Below are 27,841 nucleotides of genomic sequence, written 5' to 3'. Positions count from 1 at the left end.
GCCAGGGGGCGCGCTCGGGGGTTGGCGCGGAAGACCGGACCCTCAGCCGCGAGGGGTAAGTGTGGGCGCTTGGGGGTGCGCTTGGGGTGCGCGGCACGGTTCTCTCACCCGCCAACCCTGCCCCCTCACCTCTCTGGGGCCCCCACCACGCGCACCCCTCCTCTTGTCGCCTGCGGCTTCCTCTTGTTGTTCGTTGTGTGGCTGGGTTTTGGGGGGTGAGTAGAGGGGGTTACTGTAGTGTGTGTGCAGGCAGAGGAGGAAGTCAGGTGAGAGGCCTCGAAGCACCCCCACCTCAACCCAGCCTACGTGGGGTGTATGGCTCCCCACTAGGGGCATGTGGGCCAATTTTTTTTTTTCTCTCTCTCTGTCACTGTTCGGTCTAGACGATCTTTCCTAGAGGGCCTCCTTCACTTACAGCCTGGTCTGTCCATCTCCCGTCATCCCACCCTCGTCCCTCTTAGCCCCCTATATAGGAGCAGTGCACCCCAGATGAGGAGCTCGTGGCGGAAGGAGGAGGAGGAGGAGGAGGCCCTCTCTTGAAGACCCTCACGCTGTTACCCAGCCCATTTGTTTAAATATTTATCCTCACGTCAGCAGCTGTACTTTTCAGCTCACTAGAACAAGACGCCTAAGCAAGGTCCAATTTCCCCAAAAGGCTGGGAGCAAAGCGGGAGGGTTGAGGATTTTATTGACAGGGGACTTGGGAGAGAAGAGGCCAGGGAAGCTTCCTGAGTGGAGACTGAAACTGAAAAAATCTTTACAAAAAGACTAGGGTGGCTAGGGGCTCACGACCGCAGGCTTAGGAGAAACTGGAACTCCATCAACTTTATTTCTCTCCCCCTGCCTCGCCTCCCCCCAGCTCTGAGGAAGCTAACAGGTCTTTTGTTTTGTATTGTGTCGCCTTTGGGAAATTTGCATTGAGTATGTCAACAGAAAATTACTACTGTTTACTCAAAGTTAAAGGGATTGCAGAAAGAGAAAACATAGTTTTTACTTTTCCTCTTCTTTGTACGCGTGTGTGTATTTGGCAAGGAGTGTAGTTAGGTTCATGGCATGAACTACAACACGTCAGGTTGTAACAATAAGGACTGTAGAGCTGCCTAGGTGTATTTTTAGAAGCCGCTCTTTCTTGAATTCCTTTCACACAAGGCTTGCTCTCTCATTAAGTCCCCAGAAATAATTTTATTTAGAGAGGAGGAAGCTATGGAAGCGGGAGGGAGATTGCTAAGATTTCCATCCTGCCAGCGCACAGCACTGTTTGCAGGGAAGTTCCTGGAAAGTGATTGTGGGCTGAGAATTCAGTTTTTCCTAAAAGCTCTGTTAGGTCCTGTTGTGTCAGATGGCTATGAATAAAGCACACTGGGAAAATCCTGATATCCGTGCAGTCTTATTTTATCTTTTACACAGTGGTTGATTCGACTTTCAAGCCCTGGTAACAAACACATCAACTGTGTTGTATTTTTGTGTGGATTTTCTAAATAAAGGAGAATGCAGCATGTATTCATGCTGCTTCCCGCCCCCCCCCGCATCAATGGTTATTGAATTCACTGGAATTTATTCATCTTTTAACGCATCATTTTATGCAGACTGTAATTCCAAACATATAAGAATTTTTTAAAATTATGAATTAGGGTTTTTTAGAGAACCTACCCTCCTTTTAAAAGACACAGGTACCTACCACAACTCCTAGTTCTGTAAAGCAAAGCAAAAAGGTATAAATGATTGTAATGGGCAAAACATAGTAAAATGTTTTCCTTCTTGGATCACTTTCTGTCCCCACAGGTCCCAGGAGACATTAAATCCTCCTGCCTTAATTTACCAAAATGCTGAATTTCCTGACCAGTAACAATTTCTGTGTCTGAAAACGACATCAGGTTTGGAATGGAAAAAAACACATTCTCAGTATTTAATTACTGCTTAACAGTAATTTATGGTAGCAGGCAGTTGATTTTCCAATTCTGAAAACCTGAAATGAAGCTGAACAGAAATTTGAAATTTTTAGAAAGATTTGGTTTTCTTCTTTCTTATACACTTACACATTCATCTGCTTCCCCAAGTTATCAGCCAAGCCCATATAACTGAAAGTATGATATGCTCCCCTGAGTTGAACCAAGAGAACATTTTGCCCCTCATTTTTTGAATTTGCTTTTTCCTCCAAATAGTCTTGTATAGAGAGCTCATGGGCTTTATGAGAATATAGCATTATGTAATTCTGGGTGCAGTGCATTAAATAACATAGTTTGATAAACTCTTACATAAGCCTTACACCTCCACATAGTAGGGATTTATTAAATATTAAGATGTTAATAAAATATTGTCATTGGCCACAAATTTCATAGCACAAGGCTAAGACCATTTTTTTCAGAAGAAAGGGGCATTTAATCCGAAAGTTACTTGGTGGTTACGGTCTGAATGTTAGTGTTCCCCAATATTGGGGTTCATATATTAGAAACTAATATCAAAAGTGATAGTGTTAAGAAGTAGGGCCTTTGGGAAGGGATTAAGTCATGAGGTCTCCACCCTCATGAGTGGGATGAGTGCCTTCATAAGACAGGCTGAGTCTAGCTACCGTGTCCCTTCCACTGTGTGAGGACACAGCAACAAAAGTGCCACCTGTGAAGCAAGGAGTGAGCCTTCACCAGGCGCTGAATCTACTGGTGCTGTAATCTTGGACTTCCCAGCTTCCAGAACTGTGAGCAATAAATTTCTGTTGCTTATAAATTACCCAGTCTGAATACTTTGTTATAGCACCTCAAATGAACTAACACAATAATACATTTGTGCTACTAGATTTTTTTTTAACAAATCCAAATCTAACTTAAATGAAAGACAAATCTGAAACATATCAAATGGCCTATAACAGTAGCTGGTATCAAAAGCTACACTGGTTATTTCCTTAAAAGAATAGACAATAAGATATTGCCTACTAACTATTAGAAGACAGATCAAGGGAAAGGATAAAATAGCATTGGCCTTGAAGAAACGTTTTTTCTGGAAAAATGACATTAAAATGTGAAAAGACAACACAATGGATCAGTTAGTGGTTTGAATCAAAGAAATACTTGAGGAAAAAATATATGTGTGTATTTTTCTGTTAAGACTAGAGGAAGTAGAGATCCTAAAGCTGTGGGTTGGAGGGTATTTTTAAAATTAATTTGTTCCATCAAATCTTTAGAGGCTGTTCAGTGCAGACATCTTGGATGTGAAGGGGAACTTACTACTTACCTCCATTAAGGCAAGGATTTTTACCTATGTAATACTTACTAGAGAGTAGAGTTCACTATATATTGTGCAAGTGAATGGATAATTTCAAAAGTATTTCATTCCATCTTTGTATACTTTATTATGTTTTTATCTTATATTGCACATAATTAGTCTTCCTGAAACTTCCAAACGTTAGTCTTCATTCTCCCAGTTGGAGCCAAACAGAACAAATCTGTTGTATCAGTCAAGATAGGCGATGTTGTGCTGGAGTAACGATTCCAATTTTTTAGTGGCCTGTAACAGCGAACATTGTTTTCTTGGTTGTGCCTTGAATCCATTGTAGTTCAGCTGGTCTATTCCATGTCTGTCACTCCAGGTCCCTGGCTAGTGGAACAATCGCCATCTTGAATGTTTCATGTTGTTATGGCAAAAATAAAGATCACTCTGGAGGGTTTCATGCTAACATTGAAATGTTATGGCCCAGAAATGACACACATCATGTGGGCTCACAAAGAATTAACCAGGATTAGTTGTGTGGCTCCAAAGAATCATTACAAGGAGGTCAGATAGTACAGCCTATCTTGTACCCAAGAGTAGAGAGCTGTTGGACTCTCTACGCTTGGGTACAACTCTACAGACTCCTATTCTGATAGTAATCCTTGTCCATATGATACCCTGCCAGCTAAACCATCTCTTCCTGCCACTTTATGGGCCCAAGTCCTCCACTTTTTAGGGCAAACACTGCCAGGGTAGCTACCCGCTTTAGGAGACTCCTTTTCCTCTCTGTTGTCTCTTTGAATGCAATACTACAACCTCCTGTACCCTTAGAACCCCTAACAAAGTGTGGCCTCCTATAATTTTATGTCACTTTTATATTTACTAACATTGTTTACATTCTATTTTCTCAGGATTTATTTTCCTGGCAAGGGTATAATAAACAGGCACTTTTAACAACTGTTATCTGAAAATGTCATGATCATTATCAAAACTCGAAACTTGGTCTTGAGTAGTTACTTCCCTTGTTGTAAACATCAAATTTGTTACATGATCTTGCAATACAAATTTTCAGAATCATTCATTTATTTATCCTACTTTTGTTCATTCAATAAATATTCATTTTCTACCTAGTAGAAGCCAGGCACTCTATTAAGGACTGGGGATATGGAGATGATTAAGAGTTCTCCTCTTCAAGAAACACATTTTCCGATTGGGCAGACAGAATAAAAAGTCATTATAATGCTAATAGAAGCACAAAGTGTTATGTGAATTCTTAGAAAGAAGCAAATAGCTAGCTGGCAGGATTTAGAAAAGTTCCATAGCGGAATTGACACTTGAACTAAGTCTTGAGGATAAGTGAGACTTCTCTAGGCAGAAAGAGGAGGTAGAGAGAATATTTCAAGCAGGGAGACCAGCATGGACAAAGACACTGAACATGACAAAACTTATTGTCTATGGAACTATAAGGAATTTGCTGAGACTGGCACATGGGGTCTTTGTAAAGGCTGAAAATTCTGAAGAGCCTTGCAGACATTCTCTGGAGTTTGGACATTATCCCATACATCCGGGATTGCAAACTCTTACGTCTACTTTGGGCCATGCGTGGATGTACATGACTAAAGCAGACCAAGTTGAGACCATAAACAGTGGTGGGATTATGGCAATGTGAAGAATATATTCTCCATCCAAATGGGATAGTAAATGCCATTGATGCCAAATGCAAGATCTTCCATTCTCCAAAGAAAATCAGGAAATTTAGATTTATATGAAAAATTGAATATTAAATGTTGTCAACTTATCCATATTTTAAAGTACACTGTTAGTCATTTAGCTAATTTTGACCTGCAGACAAATTTTATATAGCTTTTGCATGTATATTTCTAATGAAGGTCAAAGTGTTTATTAATACTCATCAAAGTACAGTAGTTGCTCTTTATCTGCAAGGCATATGTTCCAAGACCCCCAGTGGATACCTGAAACTGGACAGTACTGAAACCTATATATATGTTGTTTTGTCCTATACATACATACATATCTGTGATGAAGTTTAATTTATAAATTAGGCACAGTAAGATATTACTAACAATAGCTGATAATGAAATTGAATAATTATGATACACTATAATTAAAGAGACAACGGTCTCTCTTTCAAAGTATCTTATTGCACTGTACTCACCTATTTTCAGATGGCAATTGACTTCAGGTAACTGAAACACCAGAAGAGAAACCTCAAATAAAGGGAGACTATTGTCTATTTTATCTCAACCTATCCCAGAGCTATGTGCCTAAGACTGTCTTGAGGATATTTAATTTTTGTTATTTTTTAATTGGGTTCACTAATTGCTTACTCTTCCTAGCTGCTCTCTTGCTTTGATGACAGACTTGCCTGCTACTCAATAGTCAGAAATATGCAGCAGCACCCCACACTTTCCTACAACGATTAAAATAGTAGAAATACTAGGTGTCCTTTCATAAGGCATGCTGACCATTTTCTTGTAGATTTGGTCCCATGGGTACATCCATATTCTTTAAGTCATTCAATTCACTGGACCATCAGGTCTTTAAGTTCTTGACAGCTTGGCTCTACAGATTATAACCTTCTTGACTAAAAGAAAGTCAACGTTCTTGACTTTTATTGTCTAACTTAAAAACAATAAAAATCATCCATTTTATGTGTTCTGTGAGTTTTGACAATGAAGGAGCAGCATGAGCAAATTATTATCTTATGTGAACTTTGGAGTAAAAAATACATGTAGGCGAAGCCACTTTAGGTGTCCAACTGTCTGGATTCTAATCCTGGTTCAATTACTTGCTACCTATGTGACCTAGAGCAAGTCTCCTAATTTCTTTCTGCCTCAATTTTCTCATCCATGTCACAGGAATGCTAATAGTTAGTAGGTGGGGCTAGTAGATGCACAGTGCTTCAGAATAGAAAAATGAATTACTAGGATGTACGTGGGATATAAGTATCTACTCCTAGATGACATGATATTGTGCTTGGGGCACATAAGCCAAATAAGAATTATGGCTTATCCTTCTGGAATATTTATTTTTTACTTGAGGATTTTAAAAATTATTTTCTTATTGAAACAGCCACACATATAATGGAATTAACTGTAGCATTTTGCATAAATTTTTAAGACAAGAATCTTTAAAGACTTTTCAGCTGCTTGGGACTTTAGAGACAAGAGTAGATACTGCATTTCTTCTGCTGCATTCTGTCCTTTATCAGGTTGGTGGAAATGCTTACGATTACCAGACCATATACACTAGTTACATTTACCTCAAAACTGTGAAAGTACTTCCTATTTTTATGTGCTATGAATGCTGCCCAAGTGTAGAATCTTTGCCATTTAAATGTTCCGATTTTAAACCAGAAATGTGTTGGGGTAAAGAAGAAAATTATTAGAGCATGACCTTAGGGAAATCAAGTCACAAAAAAGAAAAGAGTTGAACTGAATTCTATTTCCCATTCTGCTACTAAGCATTTGGCTTGTTAATGTCCATAAAGGGAGAGATTTTTGTCCTTTTCATTGATAGTTCCTCCACACCTTGAATAAATAGATAATGTTGAATGATCTTGGGAAAGACACTTTGTTAAAGTCTCAGTTTCCTCAGCCACAAAACAAAGAGTTGGAATCAGTTGATCTTAAACTTTAGTGTGTATAGGAATTAAATGGAGTGTTTGGTTAAAATACAGGTTCTTTGAGTTCATGCCCAGAAATTCAGATTTGGTAGAACCAGATGGCTTTCAGCAATCCACATGGACTTTGGGCTTGGGTTGTAAGCAGCAAAAATCCAACTCAAAAAGGAAGTTTTTATTTTTTATTTTGCTTCATTTTTTGTCCCTCCTCTTCCCCTCTCCGCTACATAAATTGGAAAATACAATTTAAGAACTGCTTAAGACATAATTAAATATAGCTGTTCAAATAATGTCACCAACCATCTTTTGGTTATGTTTTCTTCTCTTTTAACTTTATTCTTAGTCTGGTTTTTCCTTTAAGGAATTCATTTTTAAGAACTTCATTCTTAATCTGGCTTTTCTCCTAGCTTCCATTCTTCTAACATAGAAACCCCAGCATAGAGTATCCCTCTTTCTCAAATTTTCCAGCTAAAGAACTATACCCAACTTGGCTGCATTAGATTATATCAGGTACCCATATCTGCACTCATCACCATGGTCAGCACCTGTGATTCATTCTTTAGCAGTCTTGGGTCAAATGCCCACCTTGGATTTGGGAGTACAGTCACACTACCCAAACCATGCAGGTTGGACATGAAGGTGGGATGGTTCTACAAGACAAATTGCAGGTATTTTTTTTTTAGAAATAAGAAAATGGATGCTTTTTGGCCAAAACTATAGCTCTCCTTCCACTACTGAGCATTTTTAAGAAGTATTTAGAGACAAATGATCCAAAAATGTTACAAAAAATAACCCGTATTCCAAGACGTTGAGGCCTTCAGCCCTCAAGGTAACAGAGAAGATGGTCACAGTCCCTGTGCCACGTGCCTCACCTATTTACCCCAGTGTTTGGGACAAATATTAAGCATTTTCCACATGTGTTATTGTATTTGTTTTCACACTGCTATAAAGAACTACCTGAGAGTGGATAATTTATAAAGAACAGAGGTTTAATTGACTCACAGTTCCACATGGCTGGAGAGGCTTCAGGAAACTTATAATCATGGCAGAAGGTGAAGGGAAAGCAAGGCATGTCTTACATGGCAGCACGCGCGCGCGCGCGAGAGAGAGAGCGAGCATGTGAGTGAGCATGTGAGTGAGCAAGCGAGGAACCACCACACACTTTTAAGCCATCAGATATCATCAGATCTTGAGAACTTTATCATGAGACAGCACTAGGGGGATGGTGCTAAACCATTAAAACCACCCCCATGATCCAATCACCTCCCACCAGGTCCCACCTTCAACTCATGGGGATTACAATTTGACATAAGATTTGGTTGGGGACACAGAGCAAAACCGTATCAGCTATGAAGGTGATTTATGTGCAGGTGATCTGTGACTTGCGCCATGGGAATCAATGGATTTTGAAAATTAGTCAAAGTCATTATTGTATGTTTGAAGTGATGCTTTGAAGTCATCTCAGATATACAATAATATCATTACTCTAGGATCTTCATGAGATAACCTGGAAGTTGGTTGATGCAATCAAAAAGACAAAGCCATAGTACCAAAAAAGTGGGACAAAGAAACAAGCAGGAGCAGCAGCTAAATCCTGCTTTGATTTGGTTATCGGTTTGTGTTTATTTAATAATATTGGGCAAATGTATTCATCTAATTAATACAGTCCCATCCTAGATCCTAGTATGCCTGGTTCCCATTATGTTTGAAACATATATAGATGCACATTGTAGAGACAATGGAATGGGGTAAGCAGGCAACAGTGTGGAACAGAAAACTGAGTTGACGTAGTTATCAGATAGGTCTTAGGTATATTACATGTGAGTTCATGGAAGTAAATTCTGATGAATGAATTATTAACTCCTCTTTTTGTTAAGTGAAGTAGCTGCTATCATTTTCTTAAGCTCATTAATAAAATTAATAAAAATAAAATGTCTCGCTTTTCATTTTAGTATTAAGTCATTAGTTTAGTTTCACATGGGCTTTTCCATACCCTCACCTCACTATTACCTTCACCAGAGTAAACCAATGTGCAGAGAAAAGTGTTTTCAACAAATAATGCTGGAATAAATAGATATCCATGTGGGAAAACAAAAAACTTTTATCCTTATCATACCGTATGCAAAATTTATCTGTAGTGGATTATAGATCCAAATGTAGAAGCTACAACTGTAAAACTTTTATAGGGAAACATAATGTAAGTTGTAGATAGACAAAGATTTCTTAGATGAGTCATAGAAAACAATAACTATAAAAATTAGGTAAATTACATGTTAAAATTTAAAACTTAGCACAGTGGCATGTGCCTGTAGTCCCAGCTGCTCAGGAGGCTGAGGCAGGAGGATCCCTTTAGCCCAGGAGTTCAAGTCAAGTCTGGGCATTATATCAAGACCCCATTTCTAAGATTAATTAATTAAATTTAAAAGTTATGTTTATCTAAAGAAAAGCAGAGTGAAGAGTGATGTCTGGAAATCTCTGATTAAACAAACATTACTATTAGAAGGGTTTCCTCTCTTGTGCATTTAGTTCAAGTTTTTTGTTTGTTTTGTTTTGTTGTTTTTGAGACAGGGCCACACTCTGTCACCCAGGGTGCAGTGCAGTGATAGAAGCTGACTCTGTGAGCTTAAGCAAAGCACATTGGGGATTTTCATGCAATCCAAAATCAGGATGCAATAGAGCCTTAAGAACAGAAGAACTATTGAAGTGCCATAGAAAACCAAGTCAATTCTTTCTCTCCATATCTCATCTTTGTCTTTCTTCCTCATAGTAGTTCAGCTCCCTTGCTCCTCAGTTCATACAGCAAATTATGGTTTCCAATTGTTCTTGAGCCATGGATGCTTCAGTTGATCCACCCTGAGAAAAGACCATATTTTCCTGTCTTTCATAATTCTCAGGGAAGAGTCTGATTGGCCTGGTTGGGTCCAGTGACCACCCTTATTCCAATAAACTGTGACCAGAGACACGATGCTGTTTCAAGAAACATAGCATTTTCTTTTATCTATAGTAGTGTAGAGTGAAAACAAACTGTATCACAGTTGATGTCCACTCTACATTTTCTCTTCATTAGAGAAAGAGTTCACAAAAATTTTGTATTTGGTCACAGTTTTTAATGGCAACAATTATTGTTGTGTTGGTTTTCTACCTCTTTGATTATCTAATATCAGCATCTCTTCTCTGCATGTCTACGTATTGACTAATACATATTAAGGGCCATAAACCAAAACGGTTCATTTTACAAATGGGCATATTTATAAATTATTAGCCAAGATCTCTTCAAATGCAGACATGATTTGTTCTAGTCTGGATATACAACAAAATTAATTTAAATAATTTTAATCAACTTCAAATACAGCGAATTCCAAGTCAATTAGGATAACTTTAAGAACTCATATTTGTTGAGTTAACAGATGGTAAATTAAAAAACAATGAAGCTAATTTTTAAAATCATTCATTGAATTAAAAAATAGACTTATTTAACAAAACTGTTTTTAAGCTGTTTTTTATCCTAATATGCATATTTTAAGATTCCAATTTGGGGGTCTTCTAGAAAGACACAAAGTGAGTTTCAGTATATGAACACTCTTCTACTGAATTACTTTTTAAAAGCTTTAGAACAATCTGAAAAAAAAAACCACTATCAACAATAAAAATACAAGAAATAAGAATATTTCAGTTATTGGGAGGGATGGAGGGTCTGCTTCTTCAATTTCAGTTTGCTCACTAATGTGCTCCTGTGGTATATTACTCTGTTTTCACACTGCAGATAAAGATATATCTGAGACTGGGCAATTTACAAAAGAAAGAGGTTTAATTGGACTTAAGAGTTCCATGTGGCTATGGAAGCCTCACAATCATGGTAGAAGGCAAGGAAGAGCAAATCATGTCTTAGATAGATGGCAGCAGGCAAAAAGAGAGAACTTGTGCAGGGGAATTCCTCCTTCTTGTGAGACTTATTCACTATCATGAGAACGACATGGGAAAGACTTGCCCCAATGATTCAATTACCTCCCACCAGGTTCCTCCCACAAGATGTGGGAATTCAAGATGAGATTTGGGTGGGGACACAGCCAAACCCTATCACATGGTGTTCTGTATTGCTGACCTTGGCATATCTTGAGAGTTTCCTCTGCTAACAGAGTGAACATTGCTCCTGGCCAGAACTTTATTTCTGCATTTTAATGGTCAAACATAAAGAGCTTCCCCTCTGATGTCTTCTTGAGCTTTGTGCATGGGTGACTTATAATATATTAGCACCACATAGGAATTTTTCAAAGGAAAAATATTTTTTCTTTTGAAAAATTATTTTCAAAAGAAAAGAATTTTCTTCAAAATTTTCCTTTCAAAAGAATTTTCAAAGGAAAAATATTTTTCCTTTGATCTTTTCTGTTTTCTCCTTTATTTTCTGGTTGTAAGTTCCAGAAGCTGACTGTGAACTTACAGGAAAAGGAGAATTTCATGGCAGCACACTGAAAGCATGGGTTCTTTTCCGCTTGGGTTCCCATGTGGTGCGGTCACCTTGCAGCTTTTGGAGGTGGAGCAATTAACATCCCCCCATACACGAAGTGTACCAGAAACTCTGGTTGTTTCCAAATGAGAGTTCAACCACTTTTACTTCTTAAGGTTTTTATAGATGAAATTGGAGATAACACCATTGATACATTAGGATACATCATTTGCATTTTACCAGGTATTATTAGTTTTAACATGATGGCATATTTAGAACTAGAGTTATTCACATATAAATGAAGTTGTTCCATAAAAAAAAAATTGGAATACGTTTGGTTGCTCAATTAGTGTTAGAATCTTCACAGTGGGCAGTCGTAAACTGTGATGTAATTTGTTTTATGGTCCTGGAAACTTCTTGTCTAAGATCCGATCTTATTTTACATTTTAAATGTTCCATTACTTGATCAGTAATGTTTAGAATTGTATATACTTGTTTTTGTAGACCAATTTATTAGTTGTAATTTGAGTTAAAAAACATTTAGAGATATAGAAACACATTTATTGTTGAGATTACTGTATCAAAAATTATTATTATTTTGAGACAGAGTCTTGCTCTGTCACCCAGGCTAGAGTGCAATGGTGCGATCTTGGCTCATGCAACCTCTGCCTCCTGGGATCAAGCAATTCTGCCTGCCACAACCTCCTGAGTAGCCGTGATTACAGGTGCCCACACCATGCCAGGCTAAATTTTTTATTTTTAGTAGAGACAGGGTTTTGCCATGTTGGCCAGTCTGGTCTAGAACTCCTGACCTCAGGTGATCTGTCCGCCTCAGCCTCCCAAAGTGCTGGGATTAGAGGGGTGAGCCACTGTGCCTGGCCAAAATTATTTTATTGTTATATAGTTGAAACTCTTTGGCCCCCTAGCCTCCTTTCTCCTTGAAATAATTGTTTTTATAATACCAATTTGATAATATGAATGTTCTTAGGAATGTAATCGTAACAATATAGGAGACATATTGTTTTTAATTAATGAAAAATTGACCAAATGAAAAAATGTAGTAGATGAAACTTCTGTTTTGCAGAAATTGGAATCAGAGATAGAGGAAAACTTTATAACTAGTCTTAACATCTAAGGAAATGAATAGAGTTACATGGATAAGGGGTAATTAGATGACAAATTATGGAATTCTAATTGAGAATATAAGCTACTTAATGGCAATAAACATCTTGTTGTTACACTACCCCAAAGAGATAGCTTAACATATAGTATATTCTATTATTGTTAAATAAACATTCTTTTCTTGAATTTATAAATAAAATAATGAGTGTTTTAAAAATAAAGAAGATGGATCAGAAGTAAAAATTAAAGTTATAATAAAAGTAAACTTTCCATATCTAACAACTACATTGACATTGTAAGTTTCCTTTGGAACAAAATTAAGGAATAGAGATAAATGCAAGACATAAGTAACTAAAATTTTAAATTTCTGGGACAAAGAAAATTTCTTAAAGTACACATGAAGGAAAAACATATATGCTTTTGTAGATTGCCTTCATCTTTCTTATATAGAACAAGAACTTTTTAAAGAACACAGGTAAATGTCCACAGAATTTTAAGAGAAACAAGTCTGAAGTATACTAGAAACTCTGGTTATTTCTGTATGAGAGTTCAATCGCTTCTCCTACTTTGTGACATTTTATAAATGGAATTGGAGATAACACCAATGATACATTAAGCTACATCATTTGCATGGTATCAGCTTGTATTAGTTTTAACACGATGATACATTTGGAACTAGACCTATTTGTGTAGAAATGGAGTTGTTCCAAAAAAAGTTGTATGGCTACTCAATTATCAACTTATGCATAAAAGCAACAGAATAACAAAGTCTTTCAGGCATCAGAGAATTTAACAACCGAAACTCTTTTCTGCAAAAATTGCAGAGAAATATTGTCCAGATCACTGAGAGGTGAGATAGTATAAAAACTCAAGAATAAGAAACTGCAGTTAAAAAGATTAATACTAAGCATTGAAGGCAAAGACAAAATAAGTGAAGTGTAGTGAAATCAAAGTGAATTGAGAATTGATGCTGTTAGCTAGATTTTTTTTTACTAAGGGAGCAATGTTTCAATAAAATAATTTTGTAGGGTTTTACATTTTTAAATAAAGCATCTATACCTAGTGATTACAATGTGGAAAGAGAAGATGAAGGAAATAAAAGCATTACAAGAAGCAGCATTGTTGCTTTATTTTCAAGTCATTGAATAAGAATGCACATAAGGATAGTTGTAGACAATTTAATGTAGGCACTAGTTGAATTCAAACAGGCTATTTTCTAAATAATTATCAAAGATAAAAAACAAACATAGTTCATTAAAAGACAAAATGGAAAGAAAACAATAAGGAACTATTGAAGAAAAGAAAGTTTAAGTCCAGTCAAACTTAAAAATATGATGATTATAAATGGCTTAAATTTTCCTATTCAAATGGAAAGATCCTTAGATTAAATTAAAATGAAAGTCTAATGATTTGGTGGTGCTTAAAAAAAGTCATACTTAAAGAAAAAGGACACAGAAGTTTTTTTTAATGGCAAAGCTTTTTCCAGCCTAACATGTTCACATCCAAATCAGAAATAGCAATATGAATATCAAACAGTGTGACCTGGAACAAGTTATTGACCTTTTGTTTCTAAGTTTCTAAGTTTGTCCTGTAACATGAAGGTAATTGTAGCAACTACCTAATAATGTGATTGTAAGGATTAAATTATTTGGAACACTATTTATTACTTGGAAAATACACAAGCATAAGCTATTTTGTTATTGTCATTTTACTACCAAAGCTTTATCATTTCAGAGCCCTGTGGTGACCAGGCAAAATGACGGTTCACTCCAGCTGGTTCTCAGATGGGCATATCTATTAGTAAGTTTCATTTCTGTATGTGGATCTTTATTCAGCCTTACTATGAATTCCCCAATACTGAGGTTTCTAAGAACCTACCTGCCATTGACTGAAGGGTTGTTTCTGAATTCTTTCCCAGAGGCAGTGACCAAAATAAAATATCTGATGTGTTCTTTAAGTTTCAATAAGCTCAGGCTCCCTGCTTTGTCCCATCTCTAAACATACATACATGCTTGATTGAAAACTGTCTACTGAAAGCAATATTACATTAACATTATCAGTAGTGAATTCGAGAAAAGATTTATCAGTGTCACCAATTCCATCTGTCTCTTCAAGCATGACTTTTTACCTGACAGGCTGAATAAGAATAGAAAGTTGTTTAAAAAATAGAAGAATTGCTATGAAGGGATTTTTGTGAATTAAACAAACACCCCAGGGAGCCTAGAAATGTGCTTTAAAACTCTTTGTTCCACCTGGCAGATCCAAAATCTTTGGAAGCTTTTGGTTGAATTCCCTCTTTACTTGAAGTTGTTTCTTTAAAAATGATTATGAATGTCTGCTAGGTTACCAAGACTTATGGTTAGCTATCTTAATGGCTGGTGAAATAAGACCTTGTAACAAACCCTACCCATGGAACTGACAGGTTTTACTAGGGAAGATATTGCAGTGCCTGTAAGAGGAAGGGATACAAAGTGGCATTTCATACATTTGTGAGGACAGTCACCATTAATGTGTTGATTTGGTTTTCATGATATTGCAGGCCTTTGCTCTCGGAAGAAGTTAGCTGCAGAACCCACATGTGAATCCTTATAGGTGAGTCTACCATTTCACTAATACTGTCTGTGTTTTAATTGCCTCCATTAAGTCCATCTGCCATTCATTAGCCAAGTCCTTTTGTTAAACTTCCTAATAATTCTCAGCTCTATCATATGTAAATATTTAACACAATGCTTTGATGTATTTTTCATTTTTGCTGAAGTTATTATTCTTTTCAGTCTTATTCATGAAGGCATTTCTGTGTTTATGCCTCCCCCAACTCATTCCAGGATTTACCCCAAACCTTCCACACTCTTTTCTAACAGGAAAGTTCTGTTATGACACAATGGTAATTACTAAGACAGATTTACATCTAAGTCTCAGGCCAGCATTTCACAACCAGTGATAACTGGTCACATGAAGAAGCAGAGTCTGGTAGTAGTGAAATTTGTTTTCCTTCTTGAAAAAGTGGATCAAAGGATTCAACCAGCAAGTGGTAAATCAGTAAAAAAGCAGTAAAAAGGTGAGGAAAAAAATGTTGACCTTAAGATTACTGGTGCATGTGAATTGCTTTTTTATACAGGTAAATACTGGATAATTTCTTATTGTCGTAGTATAATTAGAAGCAATTTCATGTGTTCATTTTGCCACAAGAGTTTAAATGGAATTGGATTTGCTTCCCTCTTTACCATGAGTTCAGTGTCTGAACTTGGGCAAATTTTTAAGCAATCTTGAGCTTCAGTACCTCTCCTTGAAAATCATAACAATTGTATTGATCTATTATTCATCTATTAGGTTATGAGGGCAAAAATGCCATAACATAAAACACTTGGCACCCAGCAAGCACTTAATTAATGCTAGTCCTTCTCACCCCCATTTATGGAGGTAGAGAGAAAAAAGATAACAGACAGCCTTACTTTTATTTTTACCTATATCCTTCATTGATTATCTTATGAATAAACTTTAAAAACAGGTAAAATTCTCATCATCCTTCATTTCTCAGTCCTTTATCAAATTTCTACTATGAACTCCAAGAACTGAGTGCAATGGGAGACACAAAGGAGAGTCAGGTATTGTTCTGATCTCAAGGACATTGGCATCTAGAAAGGGAGGGTTTTTTTTATGCCTTTTGAGAGACAAAATAAAGCACTGTTTTAGTTTTAAGCAGGAAAAAAATTATTTTAACTGGGGTTACCAGAAAAGGTTTCATGGAGTAGGTGGTGTTTGGGCTTTAAAGAATGGGTATAATTTGGAAAGCAAGGAGTGAGGGAATACAATGAGCCGTGACCGAAGCATGACTTGAACAACACAAGTTTGAATTGTGCAGGTCCACTTAGAGCAGATTCTTTTCAGCCAGAAGTGGATCAAAAATTTAGTATTTGCTGGATGCAAAACCCATGTGTAGGGAGGACCAACTTTTCCTCCATGTGTATTCAGCAGAGTCCACTTGAATATACCGGGATTTTGGTATGCTGTGGGGAGTCCTGGAACCAATGCCCTGCACATGCTGAGGGGAGGCACACTGTAGTGTAATTGAGAGAACAACCATTGTTCCAGGATTGGAAAGACAGATTGCATTACTTTGGATGACCCACTTCTCCCTGCTAGGCTTCAACTTCTTCACTTGTGAGAGATGTAGAATAATCCCTGCCCTGTTGGTCTTTCAGGACTCTGGAGAAGATCAAATGGGAGCTTGGATGTGGAAGCTCTTTGGAAACCAAGAAGCACTCTGTAAATGAAAAGGGTATCTTTTTTCCTTTTCTCTCTTGTGCCATAAATTTCATGATGGCACTTGACAGAGCCAGTCATTTTGGTATTTGAGAAATGTTTGGTGAAATAATTAATCATTGGTTGAATAAATAAATTTATAGGTGAATAAATTAATTAAACAAAGGTATGGAGTAGAAAAGCACACAATATGAGCAATATGAGAACGACGGGTTCTCTTAGGAAGTATGAACTAGAACTGGGTGTTAGGAATGTGAATGTGGCTAGCTGGAATGGGTCAGTGGTTCTCACAGTGTGACCTGTGGACCAGCAATGTCAGTGCCACCTGATAACTTGTTAGAAATGCAAAAAGAATTATGAATCTGAAACTCAGAGTGGGACCCAGCAATCTGTTTCTCTCTAGGTCATTCTGATGCATAGCAAAGTTTTGAGAATCATGACTTTGTATTGAGGTGGGGAATTTGGAAATTATTTTGCTGTAAGTTTAGTGCTAATGAAGATTTTCAACTGTGGATGGACATAATCACAGCCCTGTTTCTAGGATGATGAAGCAGGACGTTGTACCTACAATATCTATGACTTCAGCATTGAACGGACAGTTAGAAGTACTGGGAGACACACTGTATTTGCCAAGCTCCAGAGATGAAGATTTTGGTTTTTCCTATTTCCAGATAATAGCTCCATACTTACCTAAGAGGCAAAGCAGAACAAGCATTGCTCTCAGGCACCGGGGAAACCCACTTGGTCTGCAGAGGCCAGGTAGGATGAGAATGAGAGACCAGGAAGGATGAGAATGTTTATGTGAAAAAAAAATGAGAGCAGACTATCTGCAGAGAGAGCAGTAAGACTTTAGTCCTGACAAACTTGGGGAAACATTAAATGGAACCTTCCAAACTGGTTTAAAGTAGGCAGCTAAGACTACACCAAGTAGTACTCAGTCAACTGCACTGGCTGCAAACACCTATGTCTTTAAGGCTGGTCGATACAGATCTGCCAAAGGAAGGCACATTACATGGAGGAACAAGTGAAGAGCCTCAAGGGAAACATTTATCCGAAGGAGGAAGGAGTCAAGACAGAGGCATCATGGGTCATTTGGGAAGGAGATGGAGGGGAGAGGCAGGAGGTGAGCTGTTCAGATTGCTAGCATGACCAATCCAGATAGCTAGGATGACCAGTCATCCTGGTTTGCCCAAGAGTGAGGGATATCCCACAACGTAAGATTTTTAGGACAAGCACTGTCAAACCAGGACAACTGGTCACCTTAAGACTCTGCCCTTTCACCTGTGTTAAAGACCTGGGGAGAAGGCGTGATAAAAGTAGAAAAATCACTACTCTCAACCACACTTCTCAAAATATTGTCCAGAAACTGGCAGCATAGGATTCACCTGGGTGTTTATTAAAAATGCAGATACTCAGGCATCCTAGACCTGCTGAATCAGAATCTGCACATAAATAAGAGCCCTAAGTGACTTGTATGCACATTAGAGTTTGTCTCAAAAGATCCTGTGGCATCCCACATAAATAATGGAGCCCAAATAGAGACCAGAAAAGATTTCCTCTGGGCTGTAATATGGCTAATATCCATGTTGACCAGATACTAAGCTAAAACCAGATCAGCCTTGCCTGGGAAGGAGCAGAAGCTCTGGAGAAGGTTATATACTAAGGGTACTAGGGATGGAGAGCAACCCAGGCAGAGAGAGAGAGAAAGATGGCTGACACAAAGTAGCCGAGGGGACCTCCTGAGCTATTAATCATAGTAGTATTTATAGGGAATGTGAAGAAAGCCAGCAATTGTATAGTAAGAATAAAGCTAGAGAAATACTCTCCTGTTATTAGTACTGTGACTCTATTTTTACCATTTATAGGTTGATGTGGGGTGGGAAGTGGGTTATACTGAGAAATGTGGAGCCTGCCAGGCACGGTGGCTCACACCTGTAATTCTTGCACTTTGGAAGGCTGAGGTGGGTGGATCACCTGAGGTTGAGAGTTTGAGACAAGCCTGACCAACACAGAGAAACCCCGTCTCTACAAAAAAACACAAAATTAGCTGGGTGTAGTGGGGCATTCCTGTAATCCCAGCTACTTGGGAGGCTGAGGCAGAAGAATTGCTTGAACCTGGGAGGTGGAGGTTGCGGTGAGCCAAGATCACGCCATTGCACTCCAGCCTGGGCAACAAGAGCGAAACTTCTTCTAAAAAAAGATGTGGAGCCACAAATAGTAAGCTTGTAGAGAAAAATCCAAAATGATCACCCACTAAAACTGTTCCACTCTAGATCTTGACCTCATCCACTTGCATATCATTTACAGTATGCAAAGAAAGTTTAGTTTTCTTTCTTTTTTCCTGCCTGGTCTGATCTTCTTCATGGGCTCCAGCTCTGCAGTCTGGCAGGGATAATTTACACTTAATTAATAGTGTTTCATTCTCCTCTAGCTTGAACATACTTCTTTCACTTTCAACATTGAAGCCAGTAGTTCTTAAAATCAGACATGCAAACATGCTTCACTCACCTGGAGGGCTTGTTAAAACACAGATTACTGGGTTTGCTCCCAGGGGTTCTGATTCAGCACCTCTAAGGTGGAGCCCTAGAATTTGCATTTGTAATGAGTTCCCAGGTGATGCTGACATTTTTGTTCCACAGACCACACTTTGAGAACCTCTGATTCAAACTATTCAGTTTATTTCATATCCAAAAGGGATTGTTTAAAAAGTATTTTAAATTAATGCTCCTCAAACTGATTGATTTTTCCAATCATGGACCAAATACATAGTCCTATTGCGCATGACCAACTTTTGCCAGAAGCAACTCACCATGCCAGTTCTGTCTGAACTGGTTATATCCTGTTTAACAAGATCAGTCCACTGATCACATAACTAGGATGTCATGGCAATATCAATTTATGATAAAAGTTTCTAAACATGAACTTTCATCTGTATTTATCTCACCCCTGAACAGGAACAGTTTGTGAACTAGCATTGGCCCTTGGACCATACTTTGAGTGACATTGTTATAGATGACACAGTCTCTTATAGGAAAATGCACAGTCTTTCTCAGATTGTCTACCTCCCTCTTCCATCTCATTCCCAGTATAGTTCTGGGTACATGAGTGGAGTTTTATTATAATCTTGTGGCACCTTTGGATCATGCACTATCCTCTAAATGATTAATAGTTTCTACTATAGAGAGGCTCACTATGTCTTCTCCCTGGAATTAGAATCACTGAAATATAACTAGAACCCAACTGATCTTTTGGGATGTTGTGTGCTGGCCGTTACCACTACTGCCATAGTTCTGAACATTTCCCCTAACATCAAAAAGGCCCCATCACCTCTTTTCCCCTAGACCCCTGCCAGTCCACCAACACTCTAAGTGGGGAAGTAAGAAACCTGGTGACCCCAGCTTCCCACACAAAGGCCATGACGAGACAGATGCTTTCTAAGTCCGATATATCTACCCACCTTCTGCTGCCACCTCTGTACCTCCCGAGTCATGTGGAATGTGGTGCTGAGCCAAATGGTCAGTCTTCTAGAAGCAGTGGAATGCTGGAGGCTGCTTATACTTTAGCTGATTGTTAAATTTTCAGGGATTTTGTGAGCCAGTTTTTAAATGCAGCCATTGTTGAAAACTAAATATTATAAACTTATAACCAAATAAATTATATTAAAAATAAAGGCAATGTCCCCCAATTTATTACTTCCTATCTGTTGTTCTGCACTTTACTACTATCTATGCCTATTATATGTGTATGGTGGAAATACTACATAATGGTATTCGATGGTGTACTGCCACACAGTGCTTCCCAGCTCTGCATTCAGTGACATCACTTGGGTAGCTTGAAATCAGCCATGTTAGGATTATTTACATCATGGAAATTGGCAAATACAACAAATCAGTGTTTCACCTTCCCTTACCTCCCCGCCTCCCATCCAGTTGTTAAACATTTACCAGCACACAACTTCCCATCAACTGGGAAAGTGAGCCACTAACCCAATGACCTGTGATAACCCTATATCTATCTAGCTGGAACTAAGCTGCCCTTCCCATAAGGGTCAGCCCCAAAAAGGTGTGTATTGAGAAGAGAATAAAAACTAAAACCCTAAGATCATCTTATTTACTTGCCCTATTTCTGTCTCTTTTCTCTCCCTGCCATCTCTGGGATCCAGAAAAAGAGGCTTCTTACTTCCTCCAGAGTTTATCCTTATGCATCAAGGATAAACATTCATGACCTAACATCACCTCTCTTGTTTTCTTCCACCAAAGCTATATGGACAATGAGAACACATGGACACAGGGAGGGGAGCATCACACACTGGGGTCTGTAGGGGGGAAATAGGGGAGGGACAGTGGGGGGTGGGGAGTTGGGGAGAGATAGCATGGGGAGAAATGCCAGATATAGGTGATAGGGAGGAAGGCAGCACATCACACTGCCATGTGTGTACCTTTGCAACAATCTTGCATGTTCTTCACATGTACCCCAAAACCTAAAATGCAATAAGAAAAAGAAATTGAGAGAGAGAAAAAAAAGGATAGTCTAATCATGAAAAAACATTAAACAAACTGAAATTGAGGGACACTCTATAAAAACCAATTCTCCTCAGAACAGTTAAGGTCCTGAAAGGCGAGGAGAGAACAAGAAACAATCCCAACTTGAAGGACATTAATGCACTAAGTTTAATGTGGTTTCATAAGTTGCGCTGAAAAGAAAAGGACAGTAGAAAAACTTGGATATCAGAATACATCTGAATATTGTACTAATGTTAATTTTTTTTTTTTTTTTGAGATGGAGTCTTGCTGTCGCCAGGCTGGAGTGCAGTGGCGCAATCTTGGCTCACTACAGCGTCTGCCTCCTGGGTTCAAGCGATTCTTCTGCCTCAGCCTCCCGAATAGCTGGGACCACAGGCACGTGCCACCATGCCCGGCTATTTTTTGTATTTTAGTAGAGACGGGGTTTCACCATGTTGGCCAGGATGGTCTCAATCTCTTGACCTCATGATCCGCCTGCCTCGGCCTCCCAAAGTGCTGGGATTACAGGTTAATTTTTAATCTCCAACTTCATAGCATGATTATAGAAAATATAAACATTAGGCAAAGCTGAGTGAAGGGTATATGAGAACTCTACTATCTATGTAACTTTTCTGTAAACAAAAAATTATTTAAAATTAAAGCTAATATAAGAAAAAAATCATGGCCTAGATAATAGATGGAATGGATATCTTCTCTAGTCCATGAAAAAAACCCATGTTCTACATCCACTTGCTTTGTGATATAAAAGGGGGAAAGGAAGGGATGCTGGAAACATTATTTCTCTTAATAAACTTGAATTTTAAAATCTTTTATCTTTTCATACATAAAACATTCCACTTAGGATGTAATGGGCTGAGCATTAAATTTCTCTTTATCTTTTTCTTTATAGTCTTTCTGTACTAGTTCAAATCCCCCCCACCCTGAGGGTGGATGTTTCTAGATGATGAAGGAGGTCATAAACAGAAAGTAGATTAATATAATTACCTTTATGTCATGTCTGTTTGCAAATGGGCCATTGTTCACATAGTTGCATCTCCTTCTAAATGGAAGAATAGTTGGAGTAGGGGGTGGGGTGGTGGGAGTGGGGAACACCAGAACTGGGAGGAGAAAGGGTGCTTCAAGACAGTGCTTCTTAAACTTTGATTTGTATTTGCATCTCTTGGGGATCTTGTTTAAAAGCAGGTTGAGATTCAGTATATTTGGGGAGGGGCCCATGAATCTGATTTTATAAAAAGGTCCTAGATGATGCCATGCTGCTGGTCTCTGAGTAGCAAGAGTCTAGGATCCTATCTAAAGTATCTCCTCTCTCCTTTATACATTCAGAAAAGGAAAAGTGCTTACTGGTCAGAGATTTAAAAGACAGAGGAAATATACCATACTTCTATAAGACCAGAAACAAAAACAAATTAAACAAAGAAGAAACACATTAATCAAAATAGGACATTATTACACACAGTGATATGCAGTAAAAGATGGACTCCCTAGGCATTCACTGGATATAAGTGAAGCTGCTTTTAGAGTTTAATTTTAAGTTCTCAGTAAGACTCACTGTATTTAGTCATATCCTTTCACATACACACACAAAATTCATTTTTTACTAAGAAGGAACTAAAGCTCAGAATTACTGAGTTAGTTGCACAGTACCAATTTACATGAATTTGTTTCTTCCTCCAAAAGTTTGTAATGACTATGGTTCCTGGAAAATGATATTTCATTTTTTCAATTTGTACTCTTAATCTACCAAAAAAAAAAGTACTCTTCCAAAAATTTAAGCTAAAAAAACAGGTAATTTGCTCATGTCATAGAGACAACTCATATCAATAAAAAAAATACATTTTAAAATTTGGAAAATTACAATGAGAGAATAAAGCATGTTGCATTCAGATGTGTGTGTGTGTGTTTTTACTCCACAATATTAGGAGCTTCCAAGGTGTAGCATGCATTTGCAGAGCCACTGTCTTAGCATTTAAACTGGGAGGTATTTTTTGAGAAGCATGAGTCTTGCTTAGAAGTCCTGTAGCCACTCTAGCAATCTTACACGGTACATGACTTACAAATATTGTGTGTGCTTGATGGGAGTAGACCTGACTTTGCTAATTACTCATCAGTTCTTTTGCCCAGTATTTCTTTGTTTTAGAAGCAACTTTGTCTACCAAATATATATTGTCCAATTTGTAGAAAATATAAATAATATTACAAATAGCAAAATGGGATTGTGTGTGCAGATCTCTGCAACCTGGTGGGCCCTGTCATGTTTAGTAATAGCTTTTCCTTATGCTATTGCCACTGCCAAACAGACTGCTTACACGATCTTTGGCTTTCTTAACATCTCTTTGGGGATCAATAAAGTGGTTCTTTTTTTCTTAGACGCCAACTTCATCTCTTTTTAAGAATACAATATTAGTTTAAAAGATTGTTCAATTTAAAGCAATCTTGTAGAGATTGTCACCCATGATTGATGCTGGGCTAGTAGAAAGGAAAATGTTGGTTGATTTTATCCTCTGCTTTTCAGATCTTTGAAGGGGAAAGTTGGCTAGTTTTTTAAACTACAGCCTGATCAAATGTTTGAAAAGTTGTTCAAAAGTAATCTTAGTCCAACACTGCTCTTCCGACTTTTATCTATAGAAATGGAAAAGTTTATATATTAACGATTTAAGTACTTATGCTCATTTTTCTCTTGCAATAAAAATTAATAATAGAAAATTATTAAATTATTTTTATATTTTATATTAAGTACTTTTGATATGTTTCTTAGCTGTGAAGGCCTGTGGCTTAGATAGGAACAGACAATTCATGGAAACAAATTTTAAATTCAAGCAGAGCTATCATATTGACATATTTGTATTTCTCTTTGTCTTGAAATTATTGGTTTGTTTAAAATAGTAAGTTTAACCAATTATTTTCTTATTCTGCTATTAAAAAACAAATTTGCTGTCGAAAATTGTTTGTGTAAAGGTGAGTGTATAAATGAATATAAATACAAATAAATAATAATCACATTGCTGCTGGGAAACATTATTTCTTACTTTAAATGTGTCAACTATCTTTCCATGATGTGTTTGTGCACATGCAGGTGTTGGCTAAGCCTGATTCTCTGCTATAAGAAAAAATGGTAAATCTCAAAAGTGCAAAATATTATCTTTCATGCAAATACACTGATAATACCAAAAAAAGCAGGAAAACTTACTTAAAAATAATGTCTCTTGATAAGAAATTTACAATTATGAGCTTGATTAATCAATTTCATTATTGTTCCTTAGCTGCAGCCATGTTCTGTTGGACTATATTGCTCAGATGACCTTGTGCTTTCTTTGCTACTCATACTAAATAATGTGTGTTGTTTTGCATTTTTTATATGAGGAAGCAAAATACTTAAAAATTTATAAAAGTTGAAGGGAAAAAGGGCACTCCCATAGTAAGAAAAAGAAAATGTAGCATTATTTCATCATCTTTATAGAGACTCTTCAGAAAGATACATGATTTTTTTAGAAATATGAAATGATACAGTGTCTGAAAGTTGCTTTAACTACTAATGATTGGTATGGTAAATTGGCACAACCTTTCTGATGGGCAGGTGGGCACTGGTCATTAAAAAACAAAACAAGAAAACCCTTAAGCTATATAAAAACTATTCATACAGAGAGATCACTTTTATAAATTTATGCTAATGAAATAATTGTGGTTGTGTTCCCAATTTAGCATAAGAATGTTTATCACAGTGTGGCATATATTGGAAGTTTAGTAAATGAAGATACATCCAATCTGACATTCCATTCACTACCACAAAGAGATAATATAGAAATGTATCTAATAATGTGAGAAAATACTAAACATTAATTGAAAAAGGTAAGTTACAAAATAATTTGCATAAAATCATCTCATATACCATATATATATATATAGTGTGTTATACCGTGAAATGTTGATTGTCTCTGGTTTGGGGTGTGGGATTATGAAATACATTTTTTTTCTCATGTGTATTTTATTGACGTTTCAACAAACAAACATGTTTTTAATAAGGAAAATAATCATTCACTTTAAAAAATGAATTCCATTAATATGCTTCCAATTTGCCCTTTGAAAATACAATAGCTTTATGTATTAGTTTTCCATAACAAGTAGTTGCTTTTGAAAATAGAAAATTAGGTAGTTGTAAAACAAAGCAAGATAGGATTGTGTAGAATACCATAATGACTTACTTTATTAATGAATCAGCCATGAATCCTGATGAATTATTTTCTGGTGAGAAATAAGAATTGCTGTAGCTCTGGTTATATTTTCTTGTAATATGACAAAGGCCATGAGGAATTTGATAGTTATTCCAACTTTGTATCTTAAGGAGTAGTTTTTAACATTCCTGAATAGATAAGATAGCTCCTGGAATCTTCCCAGTTTTCAACCCTTTCTTTGATGACTATCTATACAGGTTGATTTGTTGATATAAATGTTAAACTGACATATATTTACTAAATGTCTGCTAGTAGTTCTGTATTACTAACTACTATGCATACCAGAGGGTATGAAGTATGGGCTCTCACTTAAAGGAACCACAGTATTGTTGGGTAATAAATTATACGAAACAAAAAATTTTAAAAGAATGTAATACAAGTACTGAAATGACTGAGGAGATAAGAACCATGGTATTTATAAAAAGCAATGGATAAATGTAGGCTGAAAGTTTGGGAAAAGGTTCAAGAAAATCTGTGACTTGCCCTGGCTTTGGAAAGATGAGTGGTATTTGGGTATGAGAGAGGAGGGAAAAGCATTTCAGTTTGTGAGATGAGGGTCTAACATCCATAGGGCTGAATTTGCTAGTTCTGGCTGTGTTTACTGCAGTTCTAGCAGAGTTAGAGATTTGGTTTGGCCAGGATAGTAAGGATATCTACCTGGAAGAGTCTTATTTTCCTGAAGAGGGAATAGATAAAGGTGGCAGGAATCAGGTAGAAAATGTCGGAGGTTGCTGGTTAGAGCTGCGGATGTCTTCTCAGCTTCTCTGATACCATACTCTGAGTTTGTTCCCATTTCTTTGGTGGTCCCTTCTCTTTTCCTTTGTTGGCTCCCAACCCCTTCTCTACTCAGTCTCTGAATGTTGGACTTATCTGAAGTTCCTTAGCTGCTTTTCTAACTCTGTTCTCATTCCCTAAATGAAAGGAGAGGGTTCAAACTATACACCACTATGGTTTAATGCAATTACAGAGCTCTGTGGAAAAATGATTTGCTTAGGGCTGGGGCAGGGATAAAAGAAGATGAACCTGGAGGGTGTTGTGGTACCAAAAAGTAATTAGTCAAGAAAAGGGTGGGGGCATATTGAGAGGACACAGGAGCCAACCTAAAATAACAATAAGTAACAACCTAAAATAAAGCAGAATAAAATAAACACAAATTAGTACATACTGACATGAATAAATGATTGAATAAAAGTAAATGGTAGAGAAAGGACAACTTCTTACAGAATAATTCCAAATAATAGATATAAAAGGAAAGGTGGAAATAGAAAATCATTGTGAGAACACTAGAACACTGATGAAACATTGCTGTAGGGAGGATCTGCCCATGCATGCCTAAATTAATGAACAATGTTTTGGGAGAAAATGCTTATTGGGGCCGGGTGTGATGGCCCATGCCTGTAATCCTAGCACTTTGGGAGACCCAGGCAGGTGGATCACGAGATCAGGAGTTCAAGACCAGCCTGGCCAACATGGTGAAACCCTATCTCTACTACAAATACAAAAATTAGCTGGGTGTGGTGGCATACGCCTATAATACCAGCTACTTGGGAGGCTGAGGCAGGATAATTGCTTGAACCCAGGAAGGGGAGGTTGCAGTGAGCAGAGATCATGCTACTGTACTCCAGCCTAGGTGGCAGAGCAAGACTCTCTCAAAAACAAACAACAACAAAAAAAAAAACAAAGAAAAAAGAAAATCGTTATTTGATAGCCTGAAAGTCTCTCTCCCCAATTAATTATAGTCTTCAAGAAAAAAAAATCTTTACAGTAATTAAAAAGCATGGTAGATACCACATTAGCCAAATGGTCAAGTCAGCATCACCAGTAATAACACATACTGACAAGAGGTAACGTGAATTTGATACACGGAAAAGGGCACCTCACCTCTGTGGTATCTTTCCCGTGAATACATAGCCTCAATCTGATCATGAGAAAAAAACCAAACAAATGCAAATGGAGGAGTATTTTACAAAACACTTGACAGGTATTTGTCAAGAGTGTCATGAAAGACAATGATAAAAGAGGAATTGTCCCAGATTGGAAGAGATTAAGGTGATGAAGAATTAAATACAACGTGGAATCCCCGATTGGACCCAGCAACAGAAAAAGGACATTAGTGGAAAACTGGCAAAATCTGAATAAAATCTGTAATTTAGGTAATGATATTGTACCAATGTTAATTTCTTACTTTTGATCATTGTACCTGGTCGTGTAAGATGCTAACATCAGCAGCTGAGTGGAGGGTGTATGGGAGCTCTGTGCTATCTTTGCAAATCTTCTGCAAATGTAAAATTATTTCCAAATAAAAAGCTAAACATACAAACAAAACATCTATCTACAGAGACCTCTCAGTCTTCTGTTTCTCTGATAGAATCTTATTCTTCTGCCCTTTTAGAATCTTTGCCTTCTTCCCGTTCAC

General features: G+C 37.4%; 1 long non-coding RNA gene across 2 annotated transcripts; it reads left to right on the top strand.

Annotated features, from left to right (window-relative positions):
* The first annotated feature begins 2 nt into the window (after positions 1-2).
* On the top strand, positions 3-27,766 carry LOC105727085 (uncharacterized). 2 transcript variants are annotated; one of them, XR_010343443.1, is made up of 5 exons: positions 3-55; positions 14,145-14,210; positions 14,950-15,002; positions 16,613-16,689; positions 21,453-27,766. It is a non-coding gene; the product is annotated as an uncharacterized LOC105727085 (long non-coding RNA). The 2 variants fall into 2 exon arrangements; XR_001109703.2 differs by lacking the exon at positions 3-55 and having other exon boundaries at positions 6,318-14,210.
* Positions 27,767-27,841: the final 75 nt, after the last annotated feature.

This window comes from Aotus nancymaae, unplaced genomic scaffold (genome assembly GCF_030222135.1).
Source record: "Aotus nancymaae isolate 86718 unplaced genomic scaffold, 86718_ANA_hifiasm-v0.15.2.pri h1tg000019l, whole genome shotgun sequence".
In the NCBI taxonomy this organism is placed as follows: domain Eukaryota; kingdom Metazoa; phylum Chordata; class Mammalia; order Primates; family Aotidae; genus Aotus; species Aotus nancymaae.
Note: the sequence above shows the minus strand (reverse complement) of the source record. Positions and strands in the feature narration are given on the sequence as shown.